This window comes from Manis javanica, chromosome 17 (assembly GCF_040802235.1).
Source record: "Manis javanica isolate MJ-LG chromosome 17, MJ_LKY, whole genome shotgun sequence".
NCBI lineage: Eukaryota > Metazoa > Chordata > Mammalia > Pholidota > Manidae > Manis > Manis javanica.
The window spans coordinates 18,063,172-18,075,858 of record NC_133172.1 but is presented as its reverse complement, the minus strand read 5'-3'; the positions used below and the strand labels follow the sequence as shown (position 1 = coordinate 18,075,858).

Here is a 12,687-nt window from a genome sequence, read left to right as displayed (position 1 = left end):
ATGAAGACATGGGCTATGCTCAGGTATTTTTATCTGGGGGATATTCAAACGTTCAACGCCAAGTTGCTCTTCACCTTTTGAACTTTAACTGATTAACTCATTAACTCTGAGTCTTTTCTGCATTTCTGGTTTTAACTAGTTAACTGAGTCCTTTCCAGTGGGCTTTACTGACCTTGTTCTCCTTCCACCCGGCTCACATCTATTTTCCTGCCTAACAAAAAGGTGAAAGGATTGCACGCTTGGTATCGAGTGTGTGACCATCTGCAGGTCAGTCAGCAATTCCGGTCTGTCTTCATCCGGTAAGATCGAAGAGGCGAGCAGCAGCAGCTGGAGCTCCCGCCGGGCGTCCCGCGGTCCCTGCGGAGCTGCCGCGCTCTCTCGAGGTCGATCCGCTGGGCTTCCTCGGCCTCCCCGCTCAGGCAGCGCACGGCGCTGACACCGAGGTCACTCTCCCACAGCGCCTGCGCGGCAGCCCCGCCGGCCCCCACTGCCCACGCGCGCGCGCACCCTCCCGCCCTCGCTACCCTGAGACCGCCGTGGGCGCCGAGGTCCCGCCGCCCGGGCCCACCTCCGGGCCGAGCTTAGCGACCCTCTGGGCCGGGGAGGCAGCGGGAGCGGGCGGGTGGGGCCGCCGGGACGAGCGAGGCGGGCGTGGGCTCGGGTGTCGCGCGAGGGAAGGTCTCCCCGCCCGGCCTCGCCCAGACGCCGGCGCCTCCTTCCCCGGGTAGCGGCGGCCCGCCTCGCCCCCGCGCCGCCGCCGCCTTCGAGGTTCCCCGAAGGCCTGCGCCCGGCGGCGAGAGTACAGCCACCGGGGCGCCCCTGCAGCGAGCTGCCGCCGACGGCTCCCCGTGCCCGACGCGCCCATCCCTCGCCGCCGCCTGGCACCGCTCCGAGGCGCCCTTGGCCCTGCCCGCGCCCGCCGCCCGCATGGCGCTCCTATAATTGTTAAGTTTTTAAGTGCTGCTAGATAATTCTAAAATTATGGTTTTATAATTGAGATATATTGACATATCGCATTGTGTTAGTTTTAGGTGTACATGTACAACATAAGGATTTGATACATGTATTACACATTGTGAAATGATGACAATAGTAAGTTTAGTTAGCATCCCTCACTGTGTATAGTTAGGAGTCTTTTCCTCTCGGGATGAGAACTTTTATACATACTCTCTCAACATTTAAAATCTACAAATACAACATTGTTAGCTATAGGCACCATACTATATATTACAGCCCAGGACTTCTGCGTCTGGTAACTGGAAGTTGGTAACTTTTGTCCTTCACCCATGGAGCCTACCCCTACCCCTCACGCCCGCCTTGTCTGGTCTTCAACAATCTGTTCTGTATATGTACGAATTCTCTCTTTTTTGTTTTGTTTTGTTTTAGATTCCAAATGTAAATGATATCACACAGTATTTGACTTATTTCACTTAGGGTACATCTATGATGTTACAAATGGCAGAATTTACATAGTTTTGTAACTGAATAATATCCCGTTCTGTGTATGTATATATATATATATATGTACACACACACACACACACATTTTCTTTATCCATTCCATCAGTGGACGCTTAGATTGTTTCTGTGTCCTGGCTATTGTAAACAATGCTGCAGTGAACAGAGCAGGTATTTTTTTTTTTAACATGAGTAAAATTTATTATACTATATATAACATACAGTTAAGCAAGAAGAAAATTTTAAACTGGCTTGAAAATAGCAGAATGACTTCACAGTGCAGCTGAATATAAAGCATTCTCAAAAAAGCAAAATAATGAATAATAAATTTAAATCTCATTACCATTAAACCTCACAACAAAATTTCAGCAACAATACTTTTTAACATCAAGATTTTGATTTCTCTGGATAGAGTTCATACTGGAAAGGCCCAATAAATGCTCTTATTTCGGGGGTTTTTAATTATGAATTTTCAGAATAATGATCCAATGAAATGAACAATGATGTTTAATGAGTTTCGATTTGCTTATATTTTGTTTCTTTTGCTGTTTTTTGTTTTTGTTTTTTTTTTTGAGAGGGCATCTCTCATATTTATTGATCAAATGGTTGTTAACAACAATAAAATTCAGTATAGGGGGGGTCAATGCTCAATGTACAATCATTAATCCATCTCAAGCCTAATTCTCGTCAGTCTCCAATCTTCTGAAGCATAACGAACAAGTTCTTACATGGTGAACGAATTCTTACATAGTGAATAAATTCTTACATGGTGAACAGTACAAGGGCATTCATCACAGAAACTTTCGGTTTTGATCACGCATTATGACCCATAAACAATCAGGTCAAATATGAATATTCATTTGATTTTTGTACTTGATTATATGTTGATCCCACATTTCTCCCTCTATTATTATTATTATTTTTATTTTTAATAAAATGCTGAAGTGGTAGGTAGATGCAAGATAAAGGTAGAAAACATAGTTTAGTGCTGTAAGAGGGCAAATGTAGATGATCAGATGATCAGGTGTGTGCCTATGGACTAAGTATTAATCCAGGCTAGACAAGGACAGCAAGACATCCACGGATGCAGAAGATTTCTCTCAAAGCAGGGGGGGTGAGGTTCTGAGCCTCACCTCTGTTGATCCCCAAATTCTCACCTGATGGCCCCCATGCAACTGTGCCTGTCTTAGGTTGTTCCTCCCTTGAGGAATCTTACCCGTCTCTGGCTAACCAGTCATCTTCCGGGGCCATACAGGGAAATGTAAAGTTGGTAAGTGAGAGAGAAGCCATATTGTTTGAAAAGGTTAGCTTTTTACTTCTTTGCAGATTTATGCCCTGTGGCTTCTATGCCCAGCACTTGTCTCGAGGTATCTTTACCACCTGGAGGAATTATGATACTCGGTAAATTCGATATGAGGCACGAATTCAGAGCAGGTATTTTAAGATTGTGATTTCACCTCCTTTGGATAAATACTCAAAAGTGGAATTGTTGGATCATACAATTTTTTAATTTTTTTTGAAGCTCGTTAACTGTATTAGATAGTAGCAGAACCAATTTACATTCTAACAGTGCACCGAAAGGGAGCCCTTTACTCCACATCCTCTCCAACATTGATATTACTTGCCTTTTTGATAATAGACATTCTAACAGGTATGAGGTGATATCTCATTGTGGTTTTGATTTGCATTTCCTTGATGATTAGTGACAGTGACGTTGAGCACCTTTACATGTACCCGTTGGCTGTTTGTATGTCTTCTTTGGAAAATGTGTATTTACCTCCCTGCCCATCTTGTAATGGGGTTGTTTGGTGACTTTTTTCCCCTACTGAATTGTATTAATTCTTCCTGTATTTTAGATATTAATCCCTTACCAGATATGTGATTTGGAAATATTTTCTCTCATTCTATAGATTGTCTTTATTTTGTTGATTGCTTCCTTTGCTGTACCAGAAGCCTTTTAGTTTGATCTAATCCTACTTTTTCTTTTTACTTTTGTGGCCTTCTTTCACTCTTGGTGTCAAATTCAAAAAACCATCAATAAGACCAGTGTCAGTGAGCTTACCCTCTATGTTTTCTTGTAGGAAGTTTATGATTTCAGGTCTTAATGTTTCAGTCTTTGATCCATTTTGAGTTGATTTTTGTGTATGGTCTAAGATAATCATCCAGCTTTGTTATTTTGCTGTGGGGTTTTCCCAGCCATTTGTTGAAAAGACTGTCCTTTCCCACTGTATATTCCTGGCTCCTTTGTTGTAAGTTAATTAACCCTCTGTGACTGGGTTTATCTCCAAGCTCTCTGTTCTGTTCCGTGGATCTAGGTGTCTGTACTCTACCATTCTGATTATTATAGCTTTATTAATATAGTTTGAAATCAGAGAGCTTGACGCCTCCAGCTTTGTCATTCTTTCTCAAGATTGCTTTGGATATTCAGCCTTTTGGGGTTCCATACACATTTTAGGTTTGTTCTAGTTCCATGAAAAATGCCACTGGGTTTTTGATAAGGGGTTCCATTGTATCTGTGGATTGCTTTGAGTAGTATGTGATGATAATTGTTTCAGTCTATGAGCACAGACTCTTTCCATTTCTTTACATATTCTTCAACTTCTTTCATCAGTGTCGTATAGTTTTCAGCATACAGACTTTTCACCTCATTGGTTAGATTTATTCGTGGGTATTTTATTATTTTCAATGCAGTTATAAATGGGAGTATTTTCTTAATATCTCTGATAGTTCACTATTAGTGTGTAGAAACACAGCTGAGTTTTGTATATTGATTTTACATTCTCAATATTGTTGACTTCATTCAGTTAGATGTAATAGCTTTTTGAGCCTTCAGGGTATATATATATATATAGTATGTCATATACAGATAATGACGGTTTTGCTTTTTTTGTTCTAATTTGGGTGCGTTTTGTTTCTTTGTCTTGCCTCATTGCTCTGCCTAGGACTTGCAGTACTCTGTTGAATAAAAAAAAACAACCCTTGTCTTGTTGCTGATCTTAAAGGAAAAGGTTTCCATTTTTCACATTGTTGATGATGGTAGCTGTTGTCTTACCACATGTAACTTTTATTATGATCAGGTATATTCCCTGTATACGTACTTTGTCATGAATAGATCTTGAAGCATTTCTCTAAATGTCTGATAAAATTCAGCAGTGAATCCATCTTGCCTGGGTAATCTTGAAGCATTTCTCAGATGCTTTTTCTGTATCTCTTGATATGATCATATGGTTTTTATCATTCACTTTCTTAACCTGGTGTGTAACACTGACTGACTTGTGGATGTGGAACCGTCTTTGCATTGCTGGAATAAATCCCTCTTAATTATGATGTGTGATCCTTTTAATATATGGTTGAATTCATTTTGCTAGCATTTTGGAGGGTTTCCTTCTGTGTTCATGAGGGATATTGGCTTGCAGTTTTCTGGCTTTCAAGGCCTCTTAAAATGAGTTGAGAAGTGTTTCTCCACTTCTATTTTTGTGGAGTGTGAGAAGTTTCTGTATTAATTCTTCTTCAAATGTTTGGTGGAGCTGTCTGGTCCTGGTATTCACCATGAGTGCAGCTGTCTGGTCCTGGTATTTTGTTTGTCAGGAGATTTGAAAGTCTTTTGATATTTCAGATATTAAAAGAAGATCTTGTGTATCCCACTGTATTCTGGGGAAATTGCTTTAGGGATTCCCAGAGTATTTAGTGAAAATTCTGATAATACTCTAGAGTGTGGGTAACAAGGATCCTAGTTACAAGTGTTTTTTTCTTGAATCTACATGTCATTGTTTCTGCCTATGATTGTAACTCCAAAAATATGTATTGAGACCGTATTAGTGTTTACAACTAGGGCTTATGATTGTAATATGTTATTATGTCTAAAAATTCCTGTTTGATATAGAAGAATAACTGTCGAAAAGTGAGGGTGGAGTTAGACAACAATCCAGTTTCATTCTCTTGCATGTAGCTGTCCTGTTTTGCCACCACCAGTTGTTGAAGAGGCTGTCATTTCCCCATTGTATGTCCATGGTTCCTTTATTGTATATTAATTGACCATATATGTGTGGGTTTATATCTGGGCTCTGTAGTCTGTTCCACTGGTCTATGGGTCTGTCCGTGTGACAGAACCAAATTGTCTTGATTACTGTGGCTTTCTAGTTAGTAGAGCTTGAAGTTGGAGAGCGTAATCCCCCCAGCTTTATTCTTCCTTCTCAGCATTGCTTTGGCTATTTGGGGTCTTTCATGGCTCCATATGAATTTTAGAACTATTCTCTCTAGTTTGTTGAAGAATTCCATTGGTATTTTGATAGGGATTGCATTGAATCTGTACATTGCTTTAGGCAGGATGGCCATTTTGACAATATTTTAATTCTTCCTATCCATGAGCACAGGATGTATTTCCATTTATTGTTGTCTTATTTAATTTTTTGTGAGTGTCTTCTAATTTTCAGAGTATAGTCTTTCACTTCCTTCATTAGGTCTATTCCTAGGTATTTTGTTCTTTTCAATGCAATTGTGAATGGAATTGTTTTCCTGATTTCTCTCTCTACTAGTTCATCATTAGGGTATAGGAAACAATCAATTTCTGTGTATTAATTTTGTATCCTGCAACTCTGCTGAATTCAGATATTAGTCCTAGTAGTTTTGGGAGTAGATTGTTCAGCATTTCTTATGTACAATGTCATGTCATCTGCAAACAGTGACAATTTAACTTGCTTAACCATCTGGATGCCTTTTATTTCTTTGTGTTGTCTGATTGATGTGACTAGGACCTCCAGGACTATGTTGAATAAAAGCAGGGAGAGTGGGCATCCTTTTCGTGTTCCCAATCTTTAGCTTTTTGCTGTTACATGTGAATTTGGCTGTGGGTTTGTCATATATGGCCTTTATTATGTTGAGGTACCTGCCCTCTATGCCCATTTTCTTGAGAGTTTTTAACATGAATGGGTGTTGAATTTTGTCAAATGCTTTTTTAGCATCTGTGCAGATGATCGTGTGATTTTCGTCCCTCTTTTTATTGATATAGTGGATGATGTTGATGGATTTTCTAATGTTCTGGCAACCTTGCATCCCTGGGATGAATCTGACTTGATCATGATGGATGATCCTCTTTGTGTTTTTTTGTATTCAGTTTGCTTATATTTTGTGGACTCTTTCTGCATCTATGTACATCAGGGATATTGGTGTGTAGTGTGTTTTTTTTGTGGTGTCTTTGCCTGGTTTTGGTATTAGAGTGATGCTGGCTTCATAGAATGAGTTTGGAAGTATTCCCTCCTCTTCTATATTCTGGAGAAATTTAAGGAGATTGGGCATTATGTCTTCTCTAAATGTCTGATAAAATTCAGCTGTGAATCCATTCGGCCTGGGGGTTTTGTTCTCCGGTAGTTTTTTGATTACCAAATCAATTTCATTGCTGGTAATTGTGTTCAGATTTTCTGTTTCCTCGTGGGTCAGCCTTGGAAGGTTGTATTTTTCTGGAAAGTTGTCCATTTCTTGCAGGTTACCCAGTTTGTTAGTGTATAATTTTTCACAGTATTCTCTAATAATTCTTTGTATTTCTGTGGTGTCCGTAGTGATTTTTCCTTCTTCATTTCTGATTCTGTTCTTGTGTGTAGATTCTCTTTTCTTCTTGATAAGTCTGGCTAGGGATTTATCTATTTTGTTAATTTTCTCAAAGAACCAGCTCTTGGTTTCATTAATTTTTTTCTATTGTTTTATTTTTCTCAATTTATTTTTTTTATCTTTATTATATCCCTCCTTCTACTGACTTTGGGCCTCATTTCTTCTTCTTTTTCCAGTTCAAATAATTGTGAATTGAGGCTATTCATTTGGGGTTGTTCTTCCTTCTTTAAATTGGCCTGGATTGCCACAGACTTTTCTCTTACAACTCCTTTGCTGTGTCCCACAGAAGTTGGGACGTTGTGCTGTTGTTTTCATCTGTCTCCATATATTGCTTGATCTCTGTTTTAATTTGGTCATTGATTCATTGATTATTGAGAGCATGTTGGTAAGCCTCCATGTGTTTCTGAGCCTTTTGTTTTCTTTGTACAATTTTTTCTAGATTCATACCTTTGTGATCTGAAAAGTTGGTTGGTATAATTACAGCCTTTTTGAATTTGCTGAGGCTCTTTTTGTGGTTTACTATGTGGGCTATGCTGGTAAATGTTCCATGTGCGCTTGAGAAGAATGTGTGTCTTGCTGCTTTGGGATGGAAGGTTCTGTAGATGTCTGTTAAGTCCATCTGTTCTAATGTGTTGTTGAGTGCCTCTGTGTTCCTACTTGCTTTCTGTCTGTCTGATCTATTCTTTGGGTAAGTAGTGTTTTGAAGTCTCCTAAAATGAATGCATGGCATTCTGTCTCCCCCTTTCATTCTGTTAGTATTTGTTTCACATATGAAGGTGCTCCTGTGTTGGGTGCAGAAGATATCTACAATGGTTATATCCTGTTGTTGGACTGTCCCCTTTATCATTATTTAATGTCCTTCTTTGTCTCTTGTGACTTTCTTTGTTTTTGAAGTCTATTTTGTCTGATACAAGTACTGGACACCTGCTTTTTTCTCCCCATTGTTTGCATGAAAGATATTTTTCCATCCCTTCACTTTTAGTCTGTGTATGTCTTTGGGTTTGATGTGAGTCTTTTGTCCACAGCATGTTGACGGGTCTCGCTTTGTTAATCCATTCAGAGACTCTGTATCTTTTGATTGGTGCATTCAGACCATTTACATTTAGGATGATTCTCGATAGGTATGTGCTTTGTGCCATTGCAGGCTTTAGGTTAGTGGTTACCAAGGGTTCAAGGGTAACTTCTTTACTACCTAACCGTCTAATTTAATTTACTTAGTATGTTTTTACAAACACAATCTGAAGGTTCTTTTTTTCCCCCTCCGTTTCCTTCCTTTTCCATTTTTTATATATTAGGTATCATATTCTGTACTCTTTGTCTATCCCTTGACTGACTTTGTGGGTAGTTGATTTGATTTTGCATCTGCTAGTAATTAATTTGTCTACTCGCATTACTGTGCTTTTGTTTCCTCTGATGACAGCTATTTAGCCTTAGAAGCACTGCCATCTATAGCAGTCCCTCCAAAATACACTGTAGAGATGGTTTGTGGGAGATAAATTCTCTCAGCTTTTGCTTATCTGGAAATTGTTTAATCCCTCCTTCAAGTTTAAATGATAATTGTGTCGGCCAGAGTATTCTTGGTTTGAGGCCCTTCCGCTTCATTGCATTAAATATATCATGTCACTCCCTTCTGGCCTGTAAGGTTTCTGTTGAGAAGTCTGATGATAGTCTGATGGGTTTTCCTTTGTAGGTGGTCTTTTTTCTCTCTCTGGCTGATTTTAATATTCTATCCTTGTCCTTGATCTTTGCCATTTTAATTATTATATGTCTTGGTGTTGTCTTCCTTGAGTCCCTTGTGTTGGGAGATATGTGCACCTTCATGGCCTGAGAGACTTTTATCTCTTTCCTCAGATTGGGGCAATTTTCAGCAATTACCTCCGCAGCAACACTTTCTATCCCTTTTTCTCTCTCTTCTTCTCCCAGTACCCCTGTAATGCGAATGTTGTTCCGTTTGGATTGTTTGCACGGTTTTCTCTCTATTCTCTCATTCCTAGAGAACATTTTTTTTCTCTCTGTGCCTCAGCTTCTTTGTGTTCCTCTTCTCTAATTTCTATTGCATTTACCGTCTCCTCCAGTATATCTAATCTGCTTTTCAATCCCTCCATTGTATTTTTCATTTCAGATATTTCATTCCTTAATGTTTGAATCTCCTTTCAGAATTCTTCCCTGAGTTCTTGAATATTTTTCTGTACCCCCATGAAAATGTTTATCATTTCCATTTTGAAATCTTTTTCGTGTGCCCTCTCATGCCCAGAAGCTCCACTCTCTGGAGACGCTCAGCCCCTGATGCAATGTTCCAGGTCGCAGGGGAGCGGCGCTGGTACCCTGTTCCATCAGGTCTGTTCTTTTCTCCAGGTTTATGTCGCCTGGCGCCACCTTCTTTCCCGTTGCTCTTTCAGGATTAGTTGTATTAATTATATTTTTGTACTGTATGTGCTTTTGGGAGGAGGCCTCTGTCTCACCTCTCATGCCACCACCATCTTTACTCCCCAAAAAACTACTATTTTTAAATTTAAGTTCTCTATGTGTATTTTAAATGACAGATATCTAATACTGTGGCATAGTTGGAGAAATCTTAGACTTGATTCTAGACTTTGTTCTGTTTGCCTGCTGTGTAGCTTGGACCTTACATTTTTCCATGTCTTCCTTTTTCATCAAAGTAGGAATGGTCGTGTTCACTTGGATACTTCATGGGGCACAGGGGTCTCTGGCGTGGAGGGAGCCACCAGTGAAAAGAGGAGTGGGAGCACCTTGGGGTATAAAGGGATCACTCCAGGAGATTTTCTTTTTAATGCTCAGCATGAAAAGTGAGGGCGTTCCATTTGTGTCACTTGAACCAAATTTCATTCTTCTTCTAGCCTGTTTGTTTTCTTCCCAGTCCCTTTTCCTGTACTTACATCAGTTACTGATGGGTATTCCCTTTTAAGACAGATGGGTTTGCCTCAGTATGCTTTAGCTGTTTGGACCTGACCAGGCCTTCTCCCATCTACACGCTTGCAGCTAACTGGGGGCTCTGCACAAATTCCTAGAGACAGTGAGTTTTGACTTTGTGTCAGATAATTCTTTATAGTATGTTTGTAAAAAAAACACACTCCTCCTCAGAGATACTCCTTTTCAGGGTAGTGGTAGTATTGTGTGACTAAGAAATGCTACTCCTCAGAAAAGTGCGTCCCTTGTTGGTAGTGTGTCAACTTGACGTTATTTAACTCTATTCCCTGTTTTACAGACAAACTTACTGGTGTCCACTGTACCCATGGTGTAAACAGGACGGGCTACCTCATCTGCAGGTGAGTTGCCAAACGCGAGAGGCAGACCCTATTTGGGTTGTTTGGTTTACAATAGTAATGTAAGCTAGTTGCAAAAACCAGTGTAGAAGTTTATGAAGGAGAGAGCAGTCTTAAGCCCACCCAGAGATACCACCAGTGATCGTTTAACCTATTTTCTCAGACTTTAAAAATGCAGACATAAGCATATACATGTACTTTAAGGGTGTAATATTTCCTTATTTTGTGAAGGGATTTTATTTTTTACTTCTTATTTATTTAAAAATGTTCCTTTGAAGTATAGTTGACATACTAATTTCAGGTTAATGGTATAATAATTAGACATCCTGATTTCTAAGTTAGTGTATGGTAGATATCTTCCTATGAAAGTACTTGGAGACCTCATTCTTTTTAAAGATTGCATTTCTCCTTCACTTACTGATGAAAATACGAACGTCACAAGTTGTTATAAACTACTGAAGTAATGAATATTCCTGTGTGAACATCTTTGAATAAATATTCTCTCTTCTCAGAGACAGTTTCACTCAGATTGGAATTTCTGGATGAGAGAATTTATAACCTTGTGTTTTTGTGGATGTTGCTCCACTGTGCCAATCTATGTTCATTCAGAAAATATTCTTAGGCGTCTTCTGTGTGTAAGACTTGTGAGACTTTGTGGGCTAAGAGACTTGACCAGCCTTCTCTGAATCCTACCAGTTTAGGGAGGGACTAGATACTTGAGAATCACACAATTTCCTATAGAATTGCAATGCTAACAAGTGCCAGGATGGACTGGACATGGTACTATGAGAACATGTTCATAAGGAGGATTTGGCCTCATCATGGAGATTATAGAGGTTTCCATGCAGATATTTGAGTTGATACCTGACAGAGGAGTAGGTATTAAGCAGTTAGGGACATTGGGGCGAGAATCCTGGGTGGAAGGTACGGCAATGACTGACAGCAGGAAGGCATGTGCTGTGTTGGAGGGAGTGGCCAAGGGCCTGGGCCTGGGGAGTATGGCATTCAAATGGAGCTCGAAGTATGGAGCTAGGTTGTGCAGGGCCCCCTTTTAGGTTTTAGACTTTGTCTTAAGAGTAACAGAAAACTTTTGAACTGTTTTTGTTGAGGGTGAGTGTGTGCAGCATGATCAAATATGCATTTTCAACCTATTGTTTTGCCACTGAGTGTAGAATATGTTGTCAGGGAAAGAGTGGAAGCAGGGAGACAAGTTAGGAGGCTTTTGTGGAAGAGGCATACTGGTGGCTCAGGTGTGGGCCGGTCATTTTGGTGGAAAGATGTGAACATGTTCTAGAGATACTTAGGTAATACCCTTGTTGCAACTTGGTGGTGGGTTGAGGAGGAGGGTATGGAAGAAACAGCTGACAGTGATGGTGACTTCCAAGTTTCTGGCCTGTGCAGTTGATTAGATAGTATTTCTTAGGATGTTAATATTTTTCCCATTTTGCCTTTCTGTGTTTGTTGGTTCCTGATGACTACGCTATGACACTAAGTAAGTCTTCTGTGTTTAATATAAAGCATTTTGATAAAATAATGATTGTTGTATTTCTATTTATTTATTTTTTAGTTTTGTATCATGAATGTACAATTATATGAGCAACACCGTGGTTAGTAGACTCCCCCCATTATCAAGTCCCCACCACATACCCCATTACAGTCACTGTCCAGCGTAGTAAGATGCTATAGAATCACTACCTGTCTTCTCTGTGCTGTACTGCCTTCCGCATGCCCCCCACCCCCCCATTATGTGTGCTGATCATAATGTCCCTTTTCCCCTCTTATCCCTACCTTCCCACCCATCCTCCCCAGTCCATTTCCCTTTGGTAACTGTTAGTCCATTCTTGGGTTCTGTTTGTCTGCTGCTGTTTTGATCTTTTAGTTTTAGCTTTGTTCTTATACTCCACAGGTGAGTGAAATGATTTGGTACTTGTCTTTCTCTTCCTGGCTTATTTCACTGAGCCTAGTACCCTCTAGCTCCATCCATGTTGTTGCGAATGGTAGGATCTGTTTTTTTCTTATGGCTGCATAATACTCCATTGTGTATATGTACCACATTTTCTTTATCCATTCATCTACTGATGGACATTTAGGTTGCTTCCATATCTTGGCTATTGTAAATAGTGCAGCGATAAACATAGGGGTGCATCTGTCTTTTTCAAACTGGAGTGCTGCATTCTTGGGGTAAATTCCTAGAAGTGGAATTCCTGGGTCAAATGGTAAGTCTATTTTGAGCATTTTGAGGAACCTCCACACTGCTTTCCACAATGGTTGAACTAATTTACATTCCCACCAGCAGTGTAGGAGGGTTCCCCTTCCTCCACAACCTCCCCAACATTTGTTG

General features: G+C 40.1%; 1 long non-coding RNA gene across 3 annotated transcripts in view; it reads left to right on the top strand.

Annotated features, from left to right (window-relative positions):
• The first annotated feature begins 491 nt into the window (after positions 1-491).
• The window catches only part of LOC140847011 (uncharacterized), a 31,771-nt gene continuing 19,575 nt past the window's right edge, over positions 492-12,687 (top strand). For all 3 annotated transcript variants that reach the window (XR_012126581.1, XR_012126579.1, XR_012126580.1), the window contains exons 1-2: positions 492-944; positions 10,289-10,349. This is a non-coding gene — a long non-coding RNA (uncharacterized lncRNA). The remainder of the gene's footprint in view (positions 945-10,288; positions 10,350-12,687) is intronic.